The following is a 25,407-nucleotide window of genomic DNA, read 5'->3' on the forward strand; positions in this document are numbered from 1 at the left end:
CAGGGCAGGACTACTCATTTTAATAACCTTAACACCCCAAATATACAATTTTATTTATCTAAATTGCTTACAGTTTAACATGGCTTTTTTCTGCTAGGAAAATTAAGAAAGTAATAGTAAACTTCATCTGGAAAAATCCAGTGCTCAAAATTATGCAGAATAAGAGCAACAAGGTAGTGTCCGTCAAATCGGACATTGACCATATCATGAAGTTATCATAATCATACATTTTGATACTCGATTATGTAAAAATGTGCATTTTAATACTTAATCCTGGTATTTTAAATCAGTATTGAAAAGATAAAATGGTCAATAAATAATGTCAACCGGTTAGACATTTGAAACATAAATGAAATTTGTGAATACCTGTGAGGTCTTACCCCATCATAAATTTCTGTTCTTTAAAACTATGTACACCTAAAAATAAATTTACAAAAGACCTATAAGACAAGGAAATATTTGTGACAATATGTGTGTGTATAGGAGTGCAAAAAATCTTTTTAAGCAGCTATCCAAATCACAACCCTATCAAGGAAATGATTGAACAATAAAATTAAAATTAACATATAGTAAAAATATGAAAAATAAAGTTAAAAGACAAAATCTTGAAAAATATTAAAGCACTTATTGTTGACTAGAGGTTAATTTACTTGAAACAGAAGGAACATTTAAAACATATATATGAAAAAATACAACCCGATAGAAATTGCGAAACAAATAGCAAAAGAATATGCAAAAACTTCTTCAAATCTACTTTAAATTAAAATATTCAAATGAAAAAATAAAGACATGACTTTCCATCTAGTAGATTTGCAAAACTTATTTAAAATCATTAATGATATTCAGAGCTGAGAGGAGAGTATGGGGAAATGAGAGTTGTATATTGATGCTGCATTTCTGTAATACATGTTTCTGTAAAACTATAAAAATTGAAATATGTTCACCATTTGGTGAATTTGATAGATTTGATGGAAATAGTGTACAATAATAACAATATATATAATTGAAACAGAATAAAGATTTAAAACATCAATTCAGAGAGGAAAAATGCTTTATTTAATAAATAATATTTGCCTAATTGGCCATCAATCTACAAGAAAACAAGGCTGGGATCTCCACCTTACGGTGTATCAAAAATAATTCGAAATAGATTAAAATTTTAAATGCTAAAAATAAAAAAGTAATTCAAAAAACATATTATTTGACCATGCAATCGCACTGCCAGAAATTTATCACTGAGATACATTAAGAAAAAATTTTCAAGCATTTTCTATGATAAAAAAAAACAGGAAATAAATGTCCAAATGTCAGCCAATAGCAATCTACCTGAATTTTTATTTTTATTTTTATTTTTTTCTTTTTTGAGACAGAATCTCACTCTGTCGCCCAGGCTGGAGTGCAGTTGTGCAATCTCAGCTCACTACAAGCTCCGCCTCCCGGGTTCATGACGTTCTCCTGCCTCAGCCTTCCGAGTAGCTGGGACTTTAGGCACCCGCCACCACGCCTGGCTAACTTTTTTTTTTTTTTAGTAGAGCCAGGGTTTCACCGTGTTAGCCAGGATGGTCTCCATCTCCTGACCTCGTGATCCGCCCGTCTCGGCCTCCCAACGTGTTGGGATTACAGGCATGAGCCACCGCGGCTGGACTCTAGCTGAATTTTTAAAACATACATATATACAATAATTTTAAATACATAAAGCTATTTAAAAAAGAACGAGGCAGATCTGTGTTTACATGAGAAAAATCTCATAGCAGTTTTATTTGATGGGAAAAAGTGTAAGTTAAAAACAGCATGTTTGTGTTTGTATAAGTTGTAAAATGCAGTTATACATAAATAATTATATGAATCATAAAATAATAATACTCAGCATTTACTTGTTACTATGTGCCAGGTACTATTTTAAACACTTTACATGCATTGACTCTTAACAATTCTAAGAGATAGGTATTATCAACAGGCTCTGTGACCCAGAAAGTCAGAGTAATTTGCCCAGAATCCTAGTAAGTGGTGTAGCAAGGATTCAAAACCAAGCAGTCTGACTCCACATCCTGCACTGTTAACCATTACTATGCTGTAGGTATGCACGCTGAACACTACACACACTTGATTATTTTCTGGACACAAAAAGAATGATTGGTTTTCGTTACCTGCAGTTGAAGAATAAAAGTTGGGTTCTGGAATATGGGGCACTTATAGTTATTTAATAGCTAACTCTCTGTGCTTAATTTTCTTAAAAAATCATATACAGGTTTTTACTTTTTTTTATTATTAAAACTTTTAAAAAAGAGAGAGAGAAAGGGGGAAAAAATAGGAAGGGATGTCAAGCGTCCTTAAGAGCTCCAGGGAAAAATGACTCCAGCTGGCATCAACACCTCTCCATGGCACAGAGAGATGAAACTGGACTTTGCTGAACCTGAGAGCAGCGGGCTCTTTGCCTCTGCGCTCCCTTTCCTGAGCTGGTGTATGGAACTGACTTGCTGGAGCAGAACCTGGGCGCCACTGTGTTGCATTTCCTATCAGCAAAGAGATCAGAGAAGGATGCTGTCCTCTTTATCATGTCTCTCCTATCGATCGATCAGGTTCTCCCCTTTTCTGTGTGCCTGACACCATGATACCCAGGAACTCGGACTGCCGCTAGACTCAGGACAAACAACAAAGCTGGGGATGCTCACTTATCATCCCCTGGGAAGGGAGGCCTGAGAGCTGGTCCTGGTTGGCCAAGTTCCTGGCAGAGGGCCTTGGTTTCTCTGTCAGGGAAGAAGTCACCATATGTCAAAAGGCACTGGCTAGCTTGCCGCCTCCAAAGGAGTTAACTGTGTTCTTCACTAGGAGACTCAGGTGTCAAGCATGCTGGCAAGGTACTGGCTGCCACCTGAAACCTCCAGAACGCTACATTGTTCTTTTCCAGGTTCTGAAAGAGAGGGTAAGAGAGGAACCTGGCCAATATTGTTGGGCCCCAGAGAAATAAAATCAGCCCCTCTGAAAATCCAATGTCAGTGTGAACTGATAAAGTACTTCGTGCAAAGGGAAAAATAAGAACTTCGTGGAGCTTCAAAGCTGTATTCCTTCATGCATTGTTGGGTAGTGGTTTCCCTGAATCATGCCTTCATTTTTGCAGATGATACAAAGAGTGGGTACAAATCAAGTCCTAACATTGAGGCTTGACTCACAGAGTTCAGTGGATGGGAAAGTTGCAAGTGGGAAATACCCAATAATGTTGAGAAGGGGGTGTGTGTGCGCGTGCGTGTGCTAATACAAAGAAATTACCATACTACCTTCCGACAGTGAGGTATCAGAGAGGAAAAGTACTTATTTACACGATTGGGGTAGGAAAGAAAAGGCAAAGCCAGGTTACATGGACTCATGAAGAAGTGTTTCAGAAAAAAACATAAGAGCAACATATCCATATAGTATATTTATTCTGGCTGCTTCATGAATTATATTTCTTTTAAAACTCAAAGTTTATCAGACTCATAGTAGATTTTTGGCTTCTTCTTTCACAAGAGATTATTGACATGGGTGTAGATCAGTGGTTCTCAAACTTTTTGGTCTCAGGATTACCTTGCACTCTTAAAACTTGTTCAGCCTGTAATCCCAGCACGTTGGGAGGCCGAGGCGGGCGGATCACGAGCTCAGGAGATCGAGACCATCCTGGCAAACACGGTGAAACTCCGTCTCTATTAAAAATACAAAAAAAAAACTAGCCGGGCGTGGTGGCGGGCGCCTGTAGTCCCAGAGGCTGAGGCAGGAGAATGGTGTGAACCCGGGAGGCGGAGCTTGCAGTGAGCCGAGATTGCACCACTGCACTCTGGCCTGGGAGACAGAGGGAGACTTCGTCTCAAAAAAAAAAACAAAAAAAAAAGTTGTTCATAACTAAAGCCAAAGAACTTTTGTTCATAGGAATTATATCTGTCTATATTTACTATGCTTTACATTAGAGTTTAGAATTATTTTAAAATTCTTAATATTTGTTAAAACCCATCACATCTTAACATAAAGAATATATTTTAGTGAATATAACTGTATTTTCTAAAATAATAATAAAATTAATAGTGCCATTGTTTTATGTTTCTTCCAGTCTCTTTAACATGTACCTTTAGGGAAGATAGTTGGATTCTTACATATGCTTCTGTTTTCAATCTACTGTGTTGTTACAGCCTCTGGGAAGATTCTCTGTACACTCTTAAGAGAATGAGAGGAAAAAAGACAAATAATGTCTTATTATTTTTTTATGACAATAGCTTTGACTGCAAAGATCCTGTAAAAGAGTTTCAGGGACTCATCAGAATCCCCAGGCCACACTTTGAGAACCACCATTGTCATTAATAAGCAGACAATTAAGTAATTGAGGTGACGTATGGGAAAATCACTGGGGTTATTAGATTGAATCAATTGTTACCAGCATTATTATTTCCACTACTAAAAAGCTACTCACTGGAAGATGAGAGCTCTGAATTTGAGAAGGTCAATTGTGATTTTGAAAATCAAGCCATGTGAGGTTGTTGTTTTGGGGAAAGTATGCAAGTAAAACACACCTTTGGTTAACAACAGTGATAACTAGCTAGCCTCATGCCCAAGCCCACGGTTAATGTCTGGGCAATTTGGGAACTTCTGGTGAATTCAATAGCTGTGAGTTTTGAGCTTTTAGAAATTAAAAATCTAGTGGCTTTTTTTTTTTTTCTAAAAATAATTTGTGCACTTGGAGCATGGTGCCAAGGTTATTTTGCATAAGTGGCACCCCAGTTGTAATTCAGGCACAGGTTAAGGGGTTGACAGGTTAAGGACTGATTTTTGTTTGTTTGTTTGTTTTTATGTCTCAAGGATTTGTGGGAAGATGATGAGAAAAATAAATGGAAAAGTCCACTCTGAGAAGTTAGTGCAATAAAGCATAAGATTTATTTGTTGCTCTGTTTGATTTTTGGAAGGGTCTATGTGGGAGAGCTGCCATGTTAATGTTCAAAATCTGACCTTCAGGGAATATATGCACCACACAGATAGTTGGAAATGGGACTAAGCAGTAAGAAAGTTAATACAGTTAAGTTCAGTAATAATAATTTCTTACAAGGTTACGAATCCTGAAGAATGCCAGATGCACCCAAATAAACTTTCTGAAATATTGAATTATTTATGAACGTAATTTCTTTCCCCTAGTAACTAGAGAGACTACTATATATGAAGAGAGCAGTGGGTTTGCAGCATAATAATCCCAAATAATAAGGACACACACATGCACACACATAAAATCCAGGGTATAGGCTTCGCAGTTGTGTGGGCTTGCCCAACTCCAGCCTTGCCGTAGCTTCTAGATTCAAAATACTGGGTTAGCACCATAAAAACTTCCGATCAATAAAATAGAATATGAAGAGGGCCTAGCTCATGGCCTGGTCCTTAGGAAATATAGTACTCAGGAAATCCACTCCTTCTCCCACCCATTCCCACCTAGTTCAAAAAGTAAAAAAATAAAAAATAAAAAAACAAATAGAGAAATTCACGGTTCTAAAGGCCTCTAAACTTTCTATTTTATTCCAAAGATTCTGCCTCCCATGGAAAATGCCTTAACACAAAGAGGTGGCATTACAATTAATTCCTTGATATGTGAAATTTGGCTTAGAAGTTAGAGAAGATACTGCCTTTGGGTTTCAAATGAAAGGTGTTGCTAAAGAAATAACTTGTCAGGAGAAATATGAAACTGTCATGTAGTTGAAGGATGGGAGGAATGCTGGAATTGTAAATAAGCATTTGTAATTGGTGTGAAATGTAAGGTTAATTGTGTGAAAGTAAACCAGACTAAATTTGTTATTTTTTTCTGTTTTATTCCAAGTGTAGACTTTAAGATAATGATTTACAATGTGTGTGCCAAGCAATGCTAAAAAAAGAAACACACACACAATTATTTGATGTCAGTATAGGAAGGGACTTTAAAAATGATCTAGGTTGTTTTTCAACCACAGGGGTCCTGGCCCCAGGCAGTTTGGAACTGTGTGGGAACTGTTTTGTAGTTGTGATAACCATGAAGGAGGGCTGCCACTCTGGCACCACCTGTGCACCCCAGAGGGCCAGGGACACAAACCATCTTGCAGCATAGCCTAGGATGCTTAGAGGCCTTATCTCACTCCAAATGCAGAAAGCATTCTTTCCAGGAACACTGACTTTTCAGAGGCGTGGGGAGCTCACCTGATTTTCTATGTCCAGAGAACCAGCTGGTGGAATTAGGACTAGGATCTTTAGTTGCTGTGCCTCAGTGCTTACACTAATAAATATTGACAAAGATATGTTTGACCTGGGTGCGGTGGCTCACGTCTGTAATCCTAGCACTTGGGGAAGCTGAGGCGGGTGGATCACCTGAGGTCAGGAGTTTGAGACCAGCCTGGTCAACATGGTGAAACCCCGTCTCTACTAAAAATACAAAAATTAGCCTGGTGTGGTGGCGGGCACCTGTAATCCTAGCTACTCGGCAGGCTGAGGCATGAGAATCGCTTGAACTTGGGAGGCGGAGGTTGCAGTGAGCTGAGATCGCATCACTGCACTCCAACCTGGGAGACAGTGAGACTTCGTCTCAAAAAAAAAAAAAAAAAAAAAAAAAAAAAAGATATGTTTGGTATTTGGTGAATAAGAATAATTTTTACTTTGAGAACCATGTAGTATTTTACGGTTTTAAAACTATGGTGAACTGTTAATCACTGTCGAGATAAATAAGAATTCATTATGCTTATTTAAATAACTTAAACCAGTCTCTTGTTTTTGAGTTATTAATTATGCACTTACCTGAACATTCCAGTTCAAGGTTTACTTCAATTTTCCACGTTGTGCAACAGAGATCTGTTAGCTTAAACCGTGAAGATAAAAGACTTGAGCCAAAGAAATGTTTTTGTGCAGCACATAGACTATCTCTTGTTTTACATGCCGTGTAGTCAAAAATAATGTGTTACCGATAGTTTTAATTAATCTACGACATACAAAGAGAAAAATTAATGGTATCATGTTCATATCAGCATTTCCTTAATTATAATAGCTGTTGAAATGATTCAGCATATTCAGTTCAGCAAAAATCTGCTTGTATGGGTCTTATAACCTGTAAAGTTTAGAAAATAAAAGAACACGAATGAATCAGGTGAATAACATCTCTGGATTACACAAGTTCATGGATAAAAACTCTGGCTCCAGTTATACCAACTCCAGAAAGATGGAATTACCAGGGCCATGAGGCCCTCTATGGCAGGGTACAGACCCCACAATCTCCTCTGCCTGCAATGTCTCCCATGGCTCCGCGTGGTGCCTGGGAATGACAACGTACAATTTCCAGCTCTTTAGGAGGCCAGAATTAGAGATGCTACTGGTGACAAAGGAAAATATATGCATATGATTTGTTAGTAGATTCTTCTCTTTGTGTGCTATAGATTAAACTATAGGCAATATTTATTCTTCAGTAGTTAGAGTAGGGATGCATATTTTCATTTCATTTTATCTTTCTTTTCTGGGAAGTTAGCTGAGATTTCTTTCCCATGAAGAAAACACAGGCTACCATTTAGGTCGCATTGCTCACTCTTTTGTCTGTTTAGTATTGGATGAGGAACCTGTGGCTGGGAAGCCAGACATGACCTTCAGACTTATTTTTTCTCATATGGTCAATTCTGCTTCAGTACAGATAAGCACCACTGTCCCAGGGGCAGCTGTTCTTATATGCTTATGTCAGCCAGAGCAGAGTCTTGAGTTAAGGAGTAGAGCAGTCCAGCAACCACACCTACTAATGCATATTAATAGGCTCTGTACACAGCCAAGGACGCCAGATGATGATATTGTGACGTTCAGGTTCAGAAGAGCATGGAATTGGGGCCTCTCGCACTAATCTTCGATTCCTGAAGCCTCTCCTTTATTTCAGTCTCATCTTTCTCATGGTCTAGTTCCTTTTTCCCGCTAGTGTATCTCTTTTTCTATTACTATCCAGCTTTTTCCATGTTATTATCCTTCTTTTTTCCTCTTTTGTTCTCTCTTCACCTTATCTTCTTTATTTTCTCTATTGATGGATCATAGTATGAGATAACTATTTAAAAGAGCTAGTTATCTATCTCAATAGGGTATGCCCTCAATCTGCCTTTATGCCCATCTGTTTCAATACAGCCCTGTATAGTCTATGTGCTTCCCAAATAGCAGGGTTTTTATTTTTTGAACACTAAGTAAATATTCACACATTTGAAAATTTTGCTGGCAGTGTCCTTTTTGACAACTCTGCCTGCAGGCTCAGTCAGGTGTCACCTCCTACACGAAGCTCTCTGGCCTCCCTTAGGTACCTTCCTCTAAGGTGGACTGCATTCCTTCTTTGGTTGAGTTAATCTACTCCCATGACATTATTCACTACTTTGATGCGAATAGAACTCCAATCTACAATTCTAGAGCTATCTTTGATTCTAACCTGCAGGCAATCATGTCAATCAACTAGTTATTCAATATCTCCTCCTGGGTGACCAGTTTATCCAGGAGGACAACATAGTCTCAATAATATATATTAATCACTCTGAAATACACACACACGCATGCACATGCACACCACTCCCACACACCAGGATGTCGACGGATGCATTTTTCCACCCCATTTGTAAAAGCAGTTTGGATAAGCTGATGCATCAATTATTTTTTAAAATTCATACGTTACAGGTCCAAATTGCTATTTTCTGAGATTTTCTTCATTCACTGTTTTGTGCATCCACCTACTAAGGCACATGTGATCAATGATGCCCTAGTGCATCAGATCCCTGAGGTCTCCCTTCCTCAGCCCTGAGCAACCTCCCCTGGCCATCCACAAGAGCCTGGAGCCGTACATCTATTAAAGGAGCTGGGCCTTGGTGGGGCACAAGAGTGAAGTGTGAGATACCCTGGGATTCTTCTGATACGCTAATATTCTGTCTAAAAAGAGGCCTGCAGTCCCCTTAGAAAAGGTTCTTAATAAGCTGAACCATCAGGAGTACTGCAGCCACAACACAGATGGGAGATTGTTCCAAGTTCAACTATGTAGGGGCTAGAGAAAGAGGTCAGACTGAGACACATTCCTAACACCTTACAGATGCAACGGAGAAAATGGGTCTCTGCTTACTGGAAATTGCAACGTTAGTTTCTACAAATAGTGGTTTGTGTAGTCATATGTTTGCCTGTCTGTGTGTATGGCTACTTGTATTTTAAGGGGACTTGCCAGACAGAAGGAAAGTGAGGCCCTCTATTGTGTCCTTCTCTTTTGTCAAACAGATTAAAACAAACTATAAATGGATTGCTTACTGATCATTAAAAAAAAAGGCATTTAAATTGTTTAAACCTGAAGCACTAATAGAAGATCTAAATTTTCCATCTTTTGTCCATGATCTGTAAACTTAAAACTAACTATGAGTGGGTGAATTTTATTCAATTATATTAAAAATCAAACAAACAAATACATCCTGGATGCGGAGACAGAAAAAAAAGCAACTGTTTATACATTTATTAATTTGATTAGTTGTTTTCAAACTTATAATGCAATAATTTATTCAGAGGGAAGAAAAAAGTTTTTTAAAACCCTTGACTGATTTATTAATATATAATTAAAATATGTGTGGGGAAACAGCATCAGGATGTTTAGGGTGAGAAGTTTGCTTCACCAGCTCATGTCAGTGTTCCTCACTCTACCTCCAAGACTTTCTGAATTTCTGAAAGACTCAGCTCTTTCATAGGCTTCCTACATAAAATGAACCCTAACTGAGACACAATAGATATAAAGGACTAGTTATTGTTTTCAATGAAAAGGTTAAATCCACCAGTTTATGTGAAAATTTATAGCTGCGTAACAAAATAATGGTTTTATTCTCCGTTTCCTTCCCTCAACACAGTAGAGAAGCCAATTTTCTGAATAATTCCCAGCAATGCCCAAGTTAAAATCTTCTGGTGTGTTGGAAGTTAAAACCATGGATGAATCATCATATTGATGAATGGCCACACAAATTCAGACCACACAAGACTTCACACTGGGCCTAGCATAGGTCAAAGATTTGTCAAGAATTTTGATTTTCTTGTGAAAAAATTGATGAATTAATATTTAAACTTACAGTCTGGAAGAAGTGACATGACAATGTTTCTTCATAGACTTTTTCCATTCTTTGACTTGATTAATGGTTGGATTCAGTTGAATGATAATAGTTACTACAGAGTTGTTTTAAAAGTAAATTGTGTTTAAATGAATTAAATGTTTTCCTTTCCTCAGAAAGTTTGCTTAGTAATACACTGAAATATATATAATGTTGTAACATATTTGAAGGCTTTTTAAAATGAGAGACCAAACTATTGAGATTCCGAATAGTCATTTCTAGAGAGATGTCAGGATTATTATTATTGCTATTACCAACAACAGTTTGCATCATACTACTTACTAACTGGAAAACGCTATTTATAAGTTGTATTCTAAAACAATTGACTATAACTCTTATTTTAATTAAGGGTTTATGAATCAGACTACTGACTTCAATAAATCGTACCATTTGCCTCTCTATGTCATTTACAGTTGTACAAGGTCCAGTCACAACCTGATCACTGCTATTAGTTATTGTTTTTTCCATATCTCCTTTCTCCAGTGAGCTACATTCCAAACCTCACAACAGGGCACATGGGCACTGCACAGGCTGCAAAAAGTAAGTCCCATTTATCCTGACAAGTTAAATAATACAAAACTATTTTGTTACAATAAATTTTATTTTTTAGAAGTTTTAAGTTTGCAGAAAAATTGAGCAGATTTCCTATATACCTCCTGTCTTCACATAGACATAGCCTTCCCCACTATCCCCCACTAACAAATTCCCAATCCAGAGTGGTACACTTGTGACAATCTATGAACCATGTCAACGCACCATTATCATCCAAAGTCCATGCTTTACATTAGGGTTGACTCTTGGGGTTATACAGTCTTATGGCTTTTAACATATGTATAATGACATGTATCCACCATTATAGTGTCCTGTAAATCAGTTCTACTGCACTAAGTGTCCTCTGTGCTCTTCCTAGTCATCGCTTCCTCCTCTTTAATCCATGGCAACTACTGATCCTTTTACTGCACTCATTGTTTTCCTTTTCCAGAACGTCACATAGTTGGAATTACAAAGCATGTGTAGTCTTTTCAGATTGGCTTCTTCCATTTAGCAATATGAATTTAAGGTTCCTCTATGTATTTTCCTGGATTGATAGTTCAGTTATTTTTAGTGTTGAATGATATTCTGGTGTCTAGAATTATTACAGTTTGTCTATGTGTTCACCTGTGAAGGACATCTTGGTTGCTTCTAAGTTTTGGCAATTATGAATAAAGCTGCAGTGCATATATGTGTGTAGGTTTTTGCATGGACGTAAGTTTACAACTTATTTGAATAAATACCAAGGACAGCAATTGCTGAATCTTATGGTAAGAGTATGTTTAATATTGTGGGAAATTTGCCCAACTTTCTTCCAAAGCGACTGTAACATTGTGCATTCCCACCAGTGTGAGTGAGATTTCCTGTTGCTCTACAGCTTTGCCAGCTTTTGATGTCATCAGAGTTTTGAATTTTGGCCATCTAATGGGTGTGTTGTGGTATCTTTGTTAAATTTGCAGTTCTCTATTGACATATGTTGTTTTTCATATGCTTATTTGCCATTTGTATATCTGCTTTGGTGAGATGTCTGTTCAGATATTTTACCCACTTTAATTGGGTTGTTTATTTTTATATTGTTGAGTTTTAAGACTTCTTCGTATATTTTGATTAATAGATTTATTGATTTACTAGATATGTATTTTGCAAATATTTTCTTCCAGTCTGTGGCTTACTTTCTCATTCTCTTGACAGTGTATTTCGCAAAGTAGGTTTTTAATTTTAATGAAGTCTAGCTTATAAATCTTGTGGGATTTTTGGTGATCATGCCTCTGATGAGGTCATATACATTTTCTCCTATGTTATCTTCCAAAAGTTTTACATTTTTGCATTTTACATTTAGGTCTATGATACATTTTGAGTTAATTTTGTGAAAGGTTTAAAGTCTGTGTCTAGATTCATTTGTTTTTTACATGTGGATGTTTAGCTGTTCAGAACAATTTGATGAAAATGATATTATTTTCCCATTGCATTGCCTTTGCTGCTTTGTCAAAGATTAGTTGACTATATTTATGTTAGTCTATTTTTGGAGTCCCTATTCTATTCCATTGATTAGTTTTTTTCTATTATTTGCCCATACTACACTCTTTCAATTACTATAGCTTTATAGTAAGTCTTGAAATCAGGTAATATCTGTCCTATAACTTTTTTTCATTAATATCATGTTGCTAATTGTGGGTTTTGGCCTTTCCATAATAAATTTTAGAATAAATTTGTCTACATCTACAAAAATAACTTGAGATTTTGATTAGGGTTGCATTGAATCTACAGATCAAGTTGGCAAGAACTGATTTCTTTTCTTTTTTTTGAGACAGTTTCACTCTGTAGCCCAGACTGGAGCACAGTGGCACAATCTCGGCTCACTGTAACCTCTGCTTCCCAGGTTCAAGTGATTCTCATTCCTCAGCCTCCCAAGTAGCTGGGATTACAGGTGCGTGCTGCAACCCCTGGCTAATTTTTGTATTTTAGTAGAGATGGGGTTTCACCATGTTGGCCAGGCTGGTCTTGAATTCCTGACTTCAAGTGATCTGCCTGCCTCGGCCTCCCAAAGTATTGGGATTACAGGTGTGAGCCACCACACCCAGTCAAGAACTGATATTTTGACAATATTGAAATTTCCTATCCATGAATATGTTCCATATCTTTTTTAAAATTTAGTTTCTTTCATAAGAGTTTTATAGTTTTCCTTATATAGATCAAGTACATATTTTGTTAGATTTATACCTAAGTACTTCGATTTTGAGAGTGCTAATGGAAATGATGTTTTTTACTTCAAATTCCAGTAGTTCTTTGCTTAACCTTGCATCCTGAAACCTTACTATAATTGCTGATTAGTCCCAGGAGCTTTTTATCCATTCTTTTGAATTTTCACATAAACAAACACGTCATCTGAGAACAAAGAGTTTTATTTCTTCCTTCCCAATCTGTATACCCTTTTATTGTCTTTTCTTTTTTTATTCCCTTTTCCTGTTTTATTGCATCAGCTATAACTTTCAGTACAAATTTGAAAAGGGGTAAGACAGAGCATGCTTGCTTTGTTCTTGATATTAGAAGGAAATCTTCTAGTTTCTCACCATCAAGTAGGGCATTCCCTTTATTTCTACTTTGCCAAGAGTTTCTCTTATGAATGGGTGTTAGATTTTGTCAAATGCTTTTTCTGTATCTATTGATATGATCATAGGGTTTTTCTTTAGCCTGTTGATGTGATGAATTGCATTAATTGATTTTCAAATGTTGAACCAGGCTTTCAAATGTTGAACATTTTCAAATGTTGAACCAGGCTAGAATAATAAAAGTTTATTCTAACATTTTATACATAGGATAAATTCCACTAAGTTTTATGGTATAATTCTTTTTATGTATGGCTGCATTTGATTTGCTAATATTTTGCTAAGAATTTTTGCTTATATGTTTATGAGAGATATGGGTCTGTAGGTGTCTTTTCTTGCAATATCTTTTTCTGGCTTTGGTTGTAGGGCAGTATAGGCCTCATACAATGAGGAAATAGTCCCCCTACATCTATCTTCTGGAAGAGATTGTAGAGATTTGGTCTAATTTCTTCATTAAATGTTTGGTAGAATTCACCAGTGAACCCATCTTGGCCTGCTGTTTTCTATTTTTAGAAGGTAATTAACTCTTAATTCAATTTTTTAAATAGGCATAGATCTATTCATATTGTCTATTTTTTTATGTTAGTTTCGGCAGATTGGTCTTTTAAGAAATTGTCCATTTTAATATGGTTTGGATGTCCTGCCCAAATCTAAAATTGAATTGTAATCTCCAGTATTGGAGGTGGGGCCTGATGGGAGGTGTTTGGATCATGGCAGTGGATCCCTCATGGCTTGGCGTTAAGACTTAGATTACAATAGAGGCGTGTTGAGACTTTAGATTACAATAGTGGACTAATCTGTTTCTTCTTGAAGTTCTATCAAGTTTTGTCTCACATATTTTGAAGCTCTGTTGTTAGACATGTGCACATCAAGGATTTAGGTCTCCTCAGAAAACTAGCTGCTTTATTATTATGTAATGCCACTCTTTTATCCATGATAACTTTCCTTGCTCTGAAGACTGCTCTGCCTGAAATTAATATAGTTACTTACACTTTCTACTGATAAGTAGTAGCACCTTTCTCCATTCCTTTAATTTTAAATTGTATGTATTTTTATATTTAAAGTGAGTTTCTTGTAGATAACCTGTACATAGGTCTTATTTTTTAACATACCGTGACAATCTTTGTCTTTCAATTTGTATATTTAGACCATTGGCATTTAAAGTGATCATTGATATACTTGGATTAATATGTTACTGTTTTCTACTTGTGCTTGTTCTTTCTATTGTTGTCTTTGACTCTTTTCTTCCTTTTGTTGTTTTAATTAAGCATTTTATATGACTTACATTTTATACGATTTCTATGATTACATTTTCTCTCCTTTCTTAGCATATTGATTATACTTCTTTTTTCACTCTTTTAATCCTATTTCCCTAGAATTTGCAAAACACATTTACAACAAATCCGAGTCCACTTTCAAATAACTCTATACAGTTCCACAGGTAGTGCAAGTACCTTACAGTAATAAAATATTCCTAATTCTTTCCTTCTATCCCTTGACACATTGCTGTCCTTCATTTCGCTTATACATAAGCATATGTATATTCATAAACATGCACAATTGAATACTTTGTTGCTTTATTATTTTGGGTAAACTGTTATTTGTTAGATCAATCCAAGATAAAATAAATAAAAGATTTTTTTCTGGCTTTCACTTGTCTCTTCTTTAATGCTCTCCATTTCTTTATGTAGATGTGACTCTCTGACGTTTCTGTTATTTTTCTTTCTGAAAAATTTCTTGTAACATTTCTTGCCTAACAGTCTGCTGGCAACAAATTCCCTCAATTTTTTTTCAGGAAAGTCTTTACTTCTCCTTCACTTTTGAAGAATAATTTTACAGGGTGCAAAATTATAGGATTTCTTTTTCTTCTCAAACTTTAAATAGTTTTTTCCACTCACTTTTTGCTTGCATGGTTTTGAGGAGAAGTTATATGTAGTTCTTATCTTTGCTCCTCTATATGTAAAGTGTTTTTTTCCTCTGGCTTCTTTTGGTATTTTTTTAATCTTTAATTTATTATGGTTTAGTTATGTTATAGGTACATGTCATTTTTAGGCATTTATCCTGCTTGATGTTCTCTCAGCTTCTTAGATGTGTGATTTTGTGTCTGACATTAATTTGGGATAAATTCACAGTCATTATTGCTTCATATATTTTTTGTGTCTTTCTCTCCTACTAATATTCACATTACATTCATGTTACATCTTTTGTCCCATAGTTGTAGTTGTCTCACAGATCTTGGATAATCCGTTTTATTTTTAAAGTCTTTTTTTCTCTTCAATTTTTCATTTGGAAGTTTCTATTGACATAGCTTCAAGCTCAGGGATATTTTTCCTTAACTATATCCAATCTACTAATGAACTCATCAAAGGCAGTCTTCATTTCTATTATTGTTTTTGATCTTTAGTATTTCTTTTTTATTCTTTCTTAGAATTTCCATTACTCTGATTGCGTTATCTACCTATTTTTGCATGTTGTCTACTTTTTTCGTTATATCCCTTAGCATCTTAATCATAATTTTTAAGATTTTCTTTCTGATTATTCTAACATTCCTGCCAGATCAGTCTGTTTCTGATGTTTGCTTAGTCTCTTCGAATTGTGTTTCTTTCTTTCAGTGTGCCTTGTAATTTTTTCTTGCTACCCAGACATAATGTGCTAAAAGAAACTGTGTAAAAGAAGCTGTGATAAATAGGCCTTTTGCAATGCAGTGGTAAGCTGTAGGGGAAGAAGAAGCACTCTATAGTTCTATGATTATGTCTCAGTCTTTTAGTGAGTTTGTGACCCAGTCTAAGAACTTCACAAGTCATTCTGAGTTTTCCCTTCCCACCCCGCAGTTGGGGCAGGAAAGCTAGAGTGGGCTGGATTTGGGTATTTCCCTTTCCCAATGTGGAAGGTTAGAGGGAGTTGGACTAAGGTATTTCCCTCCCCAAGGTCAGTTGGGCTCTATATCCCCAATAGGTTAGACTCTGATAATGTGGTTTCTCTTGATGGCAGGCCTTGCCAAGAAGAACAAAATACTCTGGCACATTTTAAAATGATTATTTATCCCCTCCCCATGCCTAATGGCCATGGGGATTTTTCTCTGCTCTTCACTGTGCAAACCTGGTAGAGCTCCTGGAGGTAAAACTCACAGAAGTGTTGGGGTCTCCCATGACTTGTTGCCCTGGTGTTTTTATTGCTCAGATTTTTCTCCACTGAACCACCAGCAAGTAATCAGTTATCTTTAGTTCAGGTTTTCCTGCCCAGCACTGGTTCTTACGGAAGTTTCTGCTCATAGGTTTATTCCCTGGTAAGTTGTGATTCTTAGTATCTATCCTCTGTCTGTCTATACAATTTTGCAGGCAGCACTTTTGCACTGTGACCTCACTTCTCTGATGTATCTAAGAACTGTTGATTGTTCAGTTTGTTCAGCTGTTACTTGCAGTTAGAATAAAATGTCAACTTCTAAGCTCTTCACATGCTGGACTAGAAACCGGAAGCCTCACACATAATTTTTGAAACTAAAACTCAGATGAGGAGGGAGGAGGGAATGAGGAGATGCTAGTCAAAGGGTACATAATTACGGTTGGATAGGGGAAATACATTTCCGGAGATCAAGGATCTCTGTACAACAAGTTGATGATACTTAAGGATTATATACTCTTGAAAAATGTAGAGAGTGAATGTTAAGTGCTCTCACTACAAATGATATCTATGTGAGGTAATTCATTTGTTAATTAGCTAGATTTAACCATTCCACAATGTATATGTACTTCAAAACATCATATTGTATATGATAAAAACATACAATGTTATTTGTCAATGTTTTTAAAAACGAAAAAATATAACCTTAAAAATTAAATCTCAGAAAGGGCAGACATCAGCTTTAAACTCCAACGGCAAAAACAAATTTGATTGCAATAATTATAAGATCTAGAAATTAAACTAATTAGTTTATAAATTAGGCTTCCAGACTAGTAATGCTGATTATTCTCCATTTATTCCCTCTGCTCCTTTCAAGATTAATTTTTCACCCTTCTCTGCCCTTCCTTATTCCTGGGGATCCCATTGTGCTCTTCATCACTCCTTTGGCCTCCTGTTGGGTTTGGTCAATGGAAGATTCCAGCTGGGAAACGGAAGATGAAAGGAGAATCAGTGTGGCCTAGCCCTTCCCGACTTTCTCTCTGCTTTGATGCTTCAATTCTATAGTGGTCTGTGGCTTCGAATGAGTGGCCCCAAGTCCAGAGCTCCAGCTCTCAGTATTTCTTCCATTTGCCCCCTCATCTTAGGAATGCTACCGGCTTCCCTTTGATGATGGTCATGGGGACCTCAACATTCCATACCCTCCTCACATCTAAAAATTCTCTTCATTAAGATCCCCACAGTTAACTCTTGTTTCCTACAGGGACCCTGACTAAGGCACTGTAATTCTATAAAATTAGCAGAAATGTCTATCACTTGTGCATATAAAACCAGGTATTTAACACTGTTAAACAAACAACTTCTAACTAGTAATAAGACCAAAAATGTAGACACAAATGCAAAAAGTATGAATGTGTGCAAAGAAGACTCTGGTCTTCTTTAGGGTCATGGAATATGCTTTGTGGCATGTTTTGCTATGCTTTTACTTAAACTCGTTTAGTTGTGTATATTGATTTAATCATCACTATTATTATTTACCTATAGTTTTATATCTTACAGATTTTTTTTATATACTTATATGTAACATTATATACAGACATAAAAGTATGTCTAGTTACCTCCTGGGTCCCCTCTTCTTGAGCTATGGCCTGGAAACCCTCCACAAGTAGCAAGCTATGGCTATCATATATGTCATTTGTATCCTTTCTGTTAGGGACCATTGTCCTGTGATGTTATATATCTAATATATAAAAATAATTGTCTATACAGCTAGCTTGTTTTTTTTTTTTTTTTTTTTTTTTTTTAGTATGTTTCTGGTGGGAAACAATGTTACTCTATCTTGGACAGATAGACTCACTTTACTTTTAAAGTAAAATTATTTTTATGACCTCAAAGAATAGTTCATATAAGGAAAATGATATGATAATGATTTTAAATTATCAGTGTAAAAATTTACAAGACTAATATATAGATCTTCTAAAACTTTGTGGTATTTATTCTAAAGAGTGAAATAGAAATACATGTATTGATTCATTCATTCATTTAGGTATTTATATATTCTTGCAACAAATATTTATTGGGTACCTGTCTATGTGCCAGGTAGAACATCTGATGCTGTGGACACAGGAGTAAACTAGACAGCTGAGGTGTTTAGATTCTAGTTTGTGAGGTAGATACTAAAATAAATAAATGAATTACAAATTTAATAAGTGCTAAGAGGGCAATCATAGAACATTCTCTGAGGAGGTAATATTTTTGTTAAGACCTGAAATATGAAAATACCCCATTCATAGGAAGAACTATGGAAAGAGTTTTTCAGGCAAGACAGGATCGGAAGTTTAAAGGCCCCGAAGTATTAAAAAGCTCGTTGTGTTGCAAGAATGGAAAAAAGGTCAATAGCTTGAAATGACTGTGAGGGACAGTGGTAGAAAATGAGAGCAGAAAGCCAAATCCAGGTTGGCCCTTATGAGTCATGATAGAGAATTTAGATTTCATTCTGAGGATAATGAACAGCTATGGAAGTATCACAACAGAGTGATGATGTGATCTGATTTCAATTAAAAAAATAGTTGCTCAGTTGCTTTGTGGAGAATGAATCTTTGAAGGTAAGAAGAGAAGTCAAAGGGTGAATTAAGAGGCTATTGCAGAAATATAGGTGAGAAGTTATAGGGGTTTGTACTCGGGTGGCAATAGAAGTAGAGAAAATTTGGATAGTTTTGTGATATGTTTTGAAGGTAGAACTTATGTGATGTCCTGATGGATTGAATGTAGAGGCAGAGAAAACAGAAGAACCAGTGAAGTCTCCTCAAATTTTGGCTAGACCTACTGGGTGTTCGATAGTACATTTAATAAAAGATTAAAAATTCAGCCTGAAGCAGGCTGGGGAGAGGATAGAGGGACATAAAGGGGTCTATTTACACATATGAAGTTTGAAATACTTATTAGTCATACAAGTGAAGAAGACAAATAATTAAACATACACATTCAGATATCAATGTGAGAGACATCAGCATATAGATGGTACTTAAAGTTATGAGATAAGAGGAAACCATCAAGGGAGAAAATGTGGATAGATAACAGGCGCCAGGCCCAAGCCCTAAGGACTCCCTCATTCAAATCAGGTAGAGAGGAAGGAACCCGCAAGAGATAAACAAAGTTGTGGGGAGGTGGGAGGGCAACTAGGTTAAGTGTGGTGCTGAAGAAGCCAGGACCAGTGTTCCACTGTGCGCAACGCTGCTAAGAGGTTAGAGAAGGACGAAGACAGAAAGTGTCAGAACTTTACTGAATCAAAAAAAGAGATGTTACTTTGATGCAAATTAGGGCCACCTGTGAAGCATGAATAAATTACTGAAAAAATGGTCATAATAAAATATGCAAGGGAAGGAGACATACGGATTTTGATGAACCTTCTAAAAATGGCATCCTACATAGACACTCTTTTGAATTTTGTTCTCTGGAAGAATGATGCCTGGAGTTAGTAGGTACATTTAAGGAGGGATCTTTGCATTTGCAAACGAATATATAGGGCACACTGTTGCCTTTGGAGAGGGTTAATTTTCTGTCGACTTGTTCTAAATATAGAGAGAAAGGTGATTGCTAGGAGGAATAAGGGCATTTTAAAATGGTTTTTTTCTCTGAATATTTTTGCCCAATAAAGATTATTTGTAGTAAAGTGATGAAAGGAAAGAATTAGATCCCTACAGACGAGAAGATCAGTGATAAAATTCAGGATGATGTGAAAAGAGAAATGGAAACATATCCTGATAACTGGCTGATGAAATTCCATGTGAAGAAATATCAAATAATGAAGAGAGGGTCAAAGTTCCAGCAAAAGGAACTATATAAAGCCTAGCAGCATGAGGAGGTAGAGAGTTCTGTGGGACTGGGAAAAATAAATTCCCAAGTCTCTGGCACAGATTGAGAGTGAACAGTGTAAAGAAAAGAGTGGGAATCAGAAAGAGTCTGAATGAATCTAAGTGGAAGGAAATGACCGCACGCCCCTAAAACGGATTAATGAGGCTACATATAAATTGTGGTTAGCGTTTCTTGTCACACTATGATAAAAAGTGTGTGGGGGAAAGCGAGGGATGATGAAGGGGGTCTGTGAAGTATTTGGTCAGGTCGTGGAAAGTACAGCATCCTCCTGATGGGGTTGGATCAGGGTGGCCTGTAAGTGGAGTGAGCAAGACAAATTACATCATCCACAGTGGATCATTCCTGTGGTCTTCTGGAAATTTCTAGGCAAGGAGAGGGGCAAAGGACCATATAATTATAAAGCCTGAGTGGAGGGCAGGGGTGGTTGGTTTGGATAATGATGGCCTGACCCTTTTAGAACTTCTGTGGCACTTTTTACCTTCCTCCCTATCACCCCACTACACCTGGGAGTTTGACAGGTAAAATGTCGTCTTTGTTCCTGTGTTCATCCATGCTATTGTTGCTCAATTCCATGGCTAAGTTCCTTCAAGACTGGAAAGTCTGCCTCCGTCGTGTTAATGTCCATGCGGTAACGGTTTAGAATCTTTCGTGTCGGAGAAAATCAGCAGAATTTGTAGGTTCACCCTCCGCCAAAATACGAGTGGCTTTTCCCCGGCGAAGTTTTTCAACCGCCTGGAAGAAGCCATTTGAGGTTTTGGCTGTGCTGAATATACATTTTTTGGGCACTAAAAAAGCACAAGGTCAGTCTATTTTAGTCACTACTCAAGATGTAGTCATTATTATGAGACATGTGTTTAAAAACATATTCTAACGTTCCTTTTTGAATATGCACTTCAGAGGTGTGTGTCATTGTGGCTAACCAGCATTAGCATGACTGATGATTACTGTTATTCTGTGTATGGGTGTCCTTATATGACTGTGGAAAGGAGTCCACAGGCTGCCTAATTAATGCATTTTAAAAGTGATTCCTCCAAAGACAAGAGAAAACTTGTTCGTAATTATAAAGAAATGATCTCCTAATACACACACCAGCATTCCTTTTTTTAAGCTCACTTTAAAAAAAAAAATGCATCTGTATGATTGTGCCCCACAGAGTAACCATTTACTATACTTTCCAAGTGCCAGTTACCAGAGTTTCTCTTCTGTTCATTATCTCATTTAATATTCAAAAGAATCTCAACTTGTGTTTCTCAATCAATAGACAAAGATACCGGGGCTCAGAGACGTTAACTTGACCGGGGCTCAAGTTCCTCAGGGTAATATTATGAGTTAAGCAAAGAGCTGACATCCAAATCCAGGTTTTCTGATCCCAAACCACACACTCTTTTTATTAAATTGTACTAATTGTCCTCGTAGTAAGGATTGTGTACTCATTGAATTCAGTTCAACAATCTAAATATAATTCAGAATGTGAAAACCATGACTAAAATACAGCCAAAATGAAACCAAAATGCAAGCTTGCTTTGTCTCTCCTTATTCCTTTAAAGTGTGTGCAGGGATAAGGGATTGTTTTCCCACCGCCAGAACCTTTTCAATCAAACTTAGGCCACAAACGGCCCTAAAATCACTTGAAATTACAAACCAGTGCCTTGTGAAACCAGCACATTCAGATTAAGATAACATCACTTCAATCTTTATTCTAGGGTTATACTCCCTCAGCCCTTCCTCCTGTTAGGGCCTATACTGAGCAGCCACTGGCCATCTGTAAAGGGGTGTGTTTAGCTCTTTCTCTTGGCTCTTCACGTTTTTATTTGGCCAGTGACTGCTACTGCAGCACTCTGGCTCCTCCACACCCCGATGCTGGCTCTCAGATGATCCTTGCCATACCCAGTGGCTTCTGAGAATCCCCTTCCTTCCAAGCATCCTCTCGAGTTTAGACATAAATGGCTCTAGACCTTCTTTTCTTTGTGAATCATGGGAAAAATTCACATACTCCTTGCCCTGCCATGAATTAGAGATTAATTACTTTCCAAATACAATCATCTGTTCTCTCTGCCCTGCCACAGACCACTTTAAACCTTCTCGGGCAAGAATAAGCCTCCAATTCAAGATGGGCCCACATTTCCAGGAACATGCTTCAAGCGCTCCATCTGCTCTATGCTTGAGGCAGAGTAGCTAGCAACAGCCCACTCCCACTCCCAGACGCACCCCCCAACAGATCCCCTTAAGTTGAAAGTGACTCACCCACATAGCAGAGAATAGAAATTCTCTTGAAACCTCACAACTCCTTCCCTGCATACTCCGATCTTCCATTTATGGCCTTGATTTGAAGAAGGCTTTGTGGGGTTGGTTCTTCACCATTTTCTCTGTGAATTCTGCATTTTGATGCAGCCCTTCATTTTGAAATTTAAAATTGTGTTTTGGCACTTAAGTCGAAGTTTTAGTTTTAGCATCTTTTTCTACAAAGGATGTTTATATTTTATTCTAGAATGAGCTACATTAGTAAGAAAAGGCTGCTGACTTGTTGACATTAAAGTAGAATTTAATTTAAAGAAACTGCTAATTGTCTTCATGGGATTATTGGCTCTAAGATTTGAAAGATAAATCTTCGTGGCAACTGAATTGAAAAGGGCTTTGAAATTACATTTCGTTTGGTCGGTTATTCGAGTCTATAGAATAACTTGTTGAGTCATGTCCAGAATTCACAGATACAACAGGGGTAATTTAATTGAATCGATAAGCTACACTACTGTGCTTTTAGAAGCTGTAGGCAACTTCTAAAGATAAAATTCCTATGCTTCCATAGTTTTCAAAGAGATTTCATATATTGGCATGGCATGGTAGGATTGCAGAAGGGGACAAAACACAATTTCTGGAATAAGATGCAGAATTTTCTTCCTTACTTAAAAAGCAAGTTACAAGTACATTTCTATGAGTCTAAAACTGGAAAACAAGTACACTAGTGTCTTATTGCCTTACATAAATTCTAAGGACATTGAAAGCTTGAATATTTCTTTGGTAAAAAAGTATTCTGTGCTGAAACAAGGTGTTTTCTCTTTTATCACTGAGGAATAAAGCAAATCTCAATCTCCACAAATAATGAGATGTTCTGTTCTTAGGTTTTTGAATAACCATAGAAATGGGCCTTCCTTGTCTTAAAACTTGAAACTTACATTTGTCCCATCTGAGTTCCTTGTTGAGGACTGAAACCCACTAGATCCCCACATCCAGAGGATGAGATGTCAAACTCTTCATTTATCATGATTGCTTCCTTGCCCCTCCCTAATTCCTCTTTCCCCACCTTCCACACTATATAAACCCCTAATGTTAGTTTGCTGGAGAGACGGATTTGAGACATATCTCCTGTTCTCCCAGTTGACATTACCCAAATATAAAATCTTCTGCCCTGGTAATACTCTTTGTCTCAGTGATTAGCTTTCTGCATGGTGAGCAAGAAGACCTGGACCCAATCTCCGGCATTTTGGTAACATTCTTATTTTAAAAATAACTTATTCAGTTGTAAGCACATGGGACTAATTTGAAAGAAAACTGGAATCAAGATTTTCTTGTTCATCGCATAGACCCTGAGGTTTGATATTTATGTTAATGTCAATGGAGACCCATCAACTTAGATTTGGGAGGTTTGAATGGTGCCATTCATCAGCAATCCAACCAGCTTAAGGACATTAAGCCCAAATCATCATAAGTTTGTCGCTAATATATCTGGAGAAAGGGGACAAAGTTAATTTTAGAGAACAGTAGCATTTGTAACATGCTCTCTGAAATGTGGACACACATAATATTTACTATGATGATTTATTTCAAACTATATTTCCCAGAACACTAGTGTTCTCCACAGGTTACAAGGAAGTTTCATAGAGGCCCCTAGCCAGCTCCAAGCAAAATATTTCTAATCTTACCCGTTTTCTATATTTAGATTTCAAATAAGATTTTTTTTTTAAAAAAAGTTATATCAAAAGCCACTTCTCTATTTGCTGCGCATGGTTTTTGCTGCACAGGGCACGCAGGGTTTTGCTGTATGTATACTTGGAAATGAAACTCATAGTCTAATGGGGAGAATCTCAGTATGAGTGTTATATAGTTTCTTCTGGGGAGGATGAGTGGGGCTCATCCTGGGTACCAACTTTGCAGGTAATAAATCTTATGAAGTTCTGTGACTCCCTTCCCACCTGATGTGCTGTAGAGTTTCATAGTTGAGGCTATTTCACTTGGGGAGAGACCCATCTGACCCTACTGAGAGGTCATTTTCTGCTTCAGGTACTAGAAAAAGAGGTTAAACATAACAACACCTTTTGGCTTGAGGATTATTATTTGACTTGAGGAGCTCCCTTAGTTGGCAATTTCCTACCAAGAAGGATCTCCACATACCTCTGGAACTCTTTTGAGATAGGACTATACTTCTCTGTTAGGCTTTTTATGTCATCAGTATTTCTCTTGCTCTATGATTCAATGGAAAGATGATAAGAAAGGAATCTCCTGGATTTTCATATATGGGTAAGCAGCATGGAAATTCTGGAAGTCTCTTGATGCCGCTTTCAAGCTCCTGACATATTCAGGCAAGCGAGACCTGGCATGCATCAAGGCAGCAAGGAGGGCACAGACTGCATTTACAGAACTACATTTTGTTTGGCAATACAGTACAGGAGACATTAGCAAAACACAAAGACAAAACAAAGGTCACTTACATAGTATCAGGATGAATGATGGTCAGCACTGACTAGTGTGATATCAGAATTAGAACTGAGTATAGAAGCCAACTTCAGAAACTGTGAAAGGAGAGGGGAGCAGGATGACCTAGCTTAATTTGAAGAGACGGTAACTTGCTGGCATCTGGCTACTGAAAAGAACAAAACACTTGACCTCCTAGTAGTGCCAGGGGCTATCTTAAAAGCAACAATGATCAACAGGTCAGAAGTTATTAAAATAAAGAGACAAAAAAGCAGGACATTATGAAGTTAAAATGGCAAGATGTCGTGATTTGTTGCTTTAGAAATGGTGAGGGGCAGAATGAATGAAAACGGATGCAAATATTTCTGACCCAGCTAACCTAAGTGTTGATAGAGTGATTAATATGAGTGGGCAATTACAGAATCTTGGCTACTTTAGGGAAAGAAATGTACTTTTGGATATGATAAATGAAAGGAAGTAAA

Source organism: Macaca thibetana, chromosome 3 (genome assembly GCF_024542745.1).
Source record: "Macaca thibetana thibetana isolate TM-01 chromosome 3, ASM2454274v1, whole genome shotgun sequence".
NCBI lineage: Eukaryota > Metazoa > Chordata > Mammalia > Primates > Cercopithecidae > Macaca > Macaca thibetana.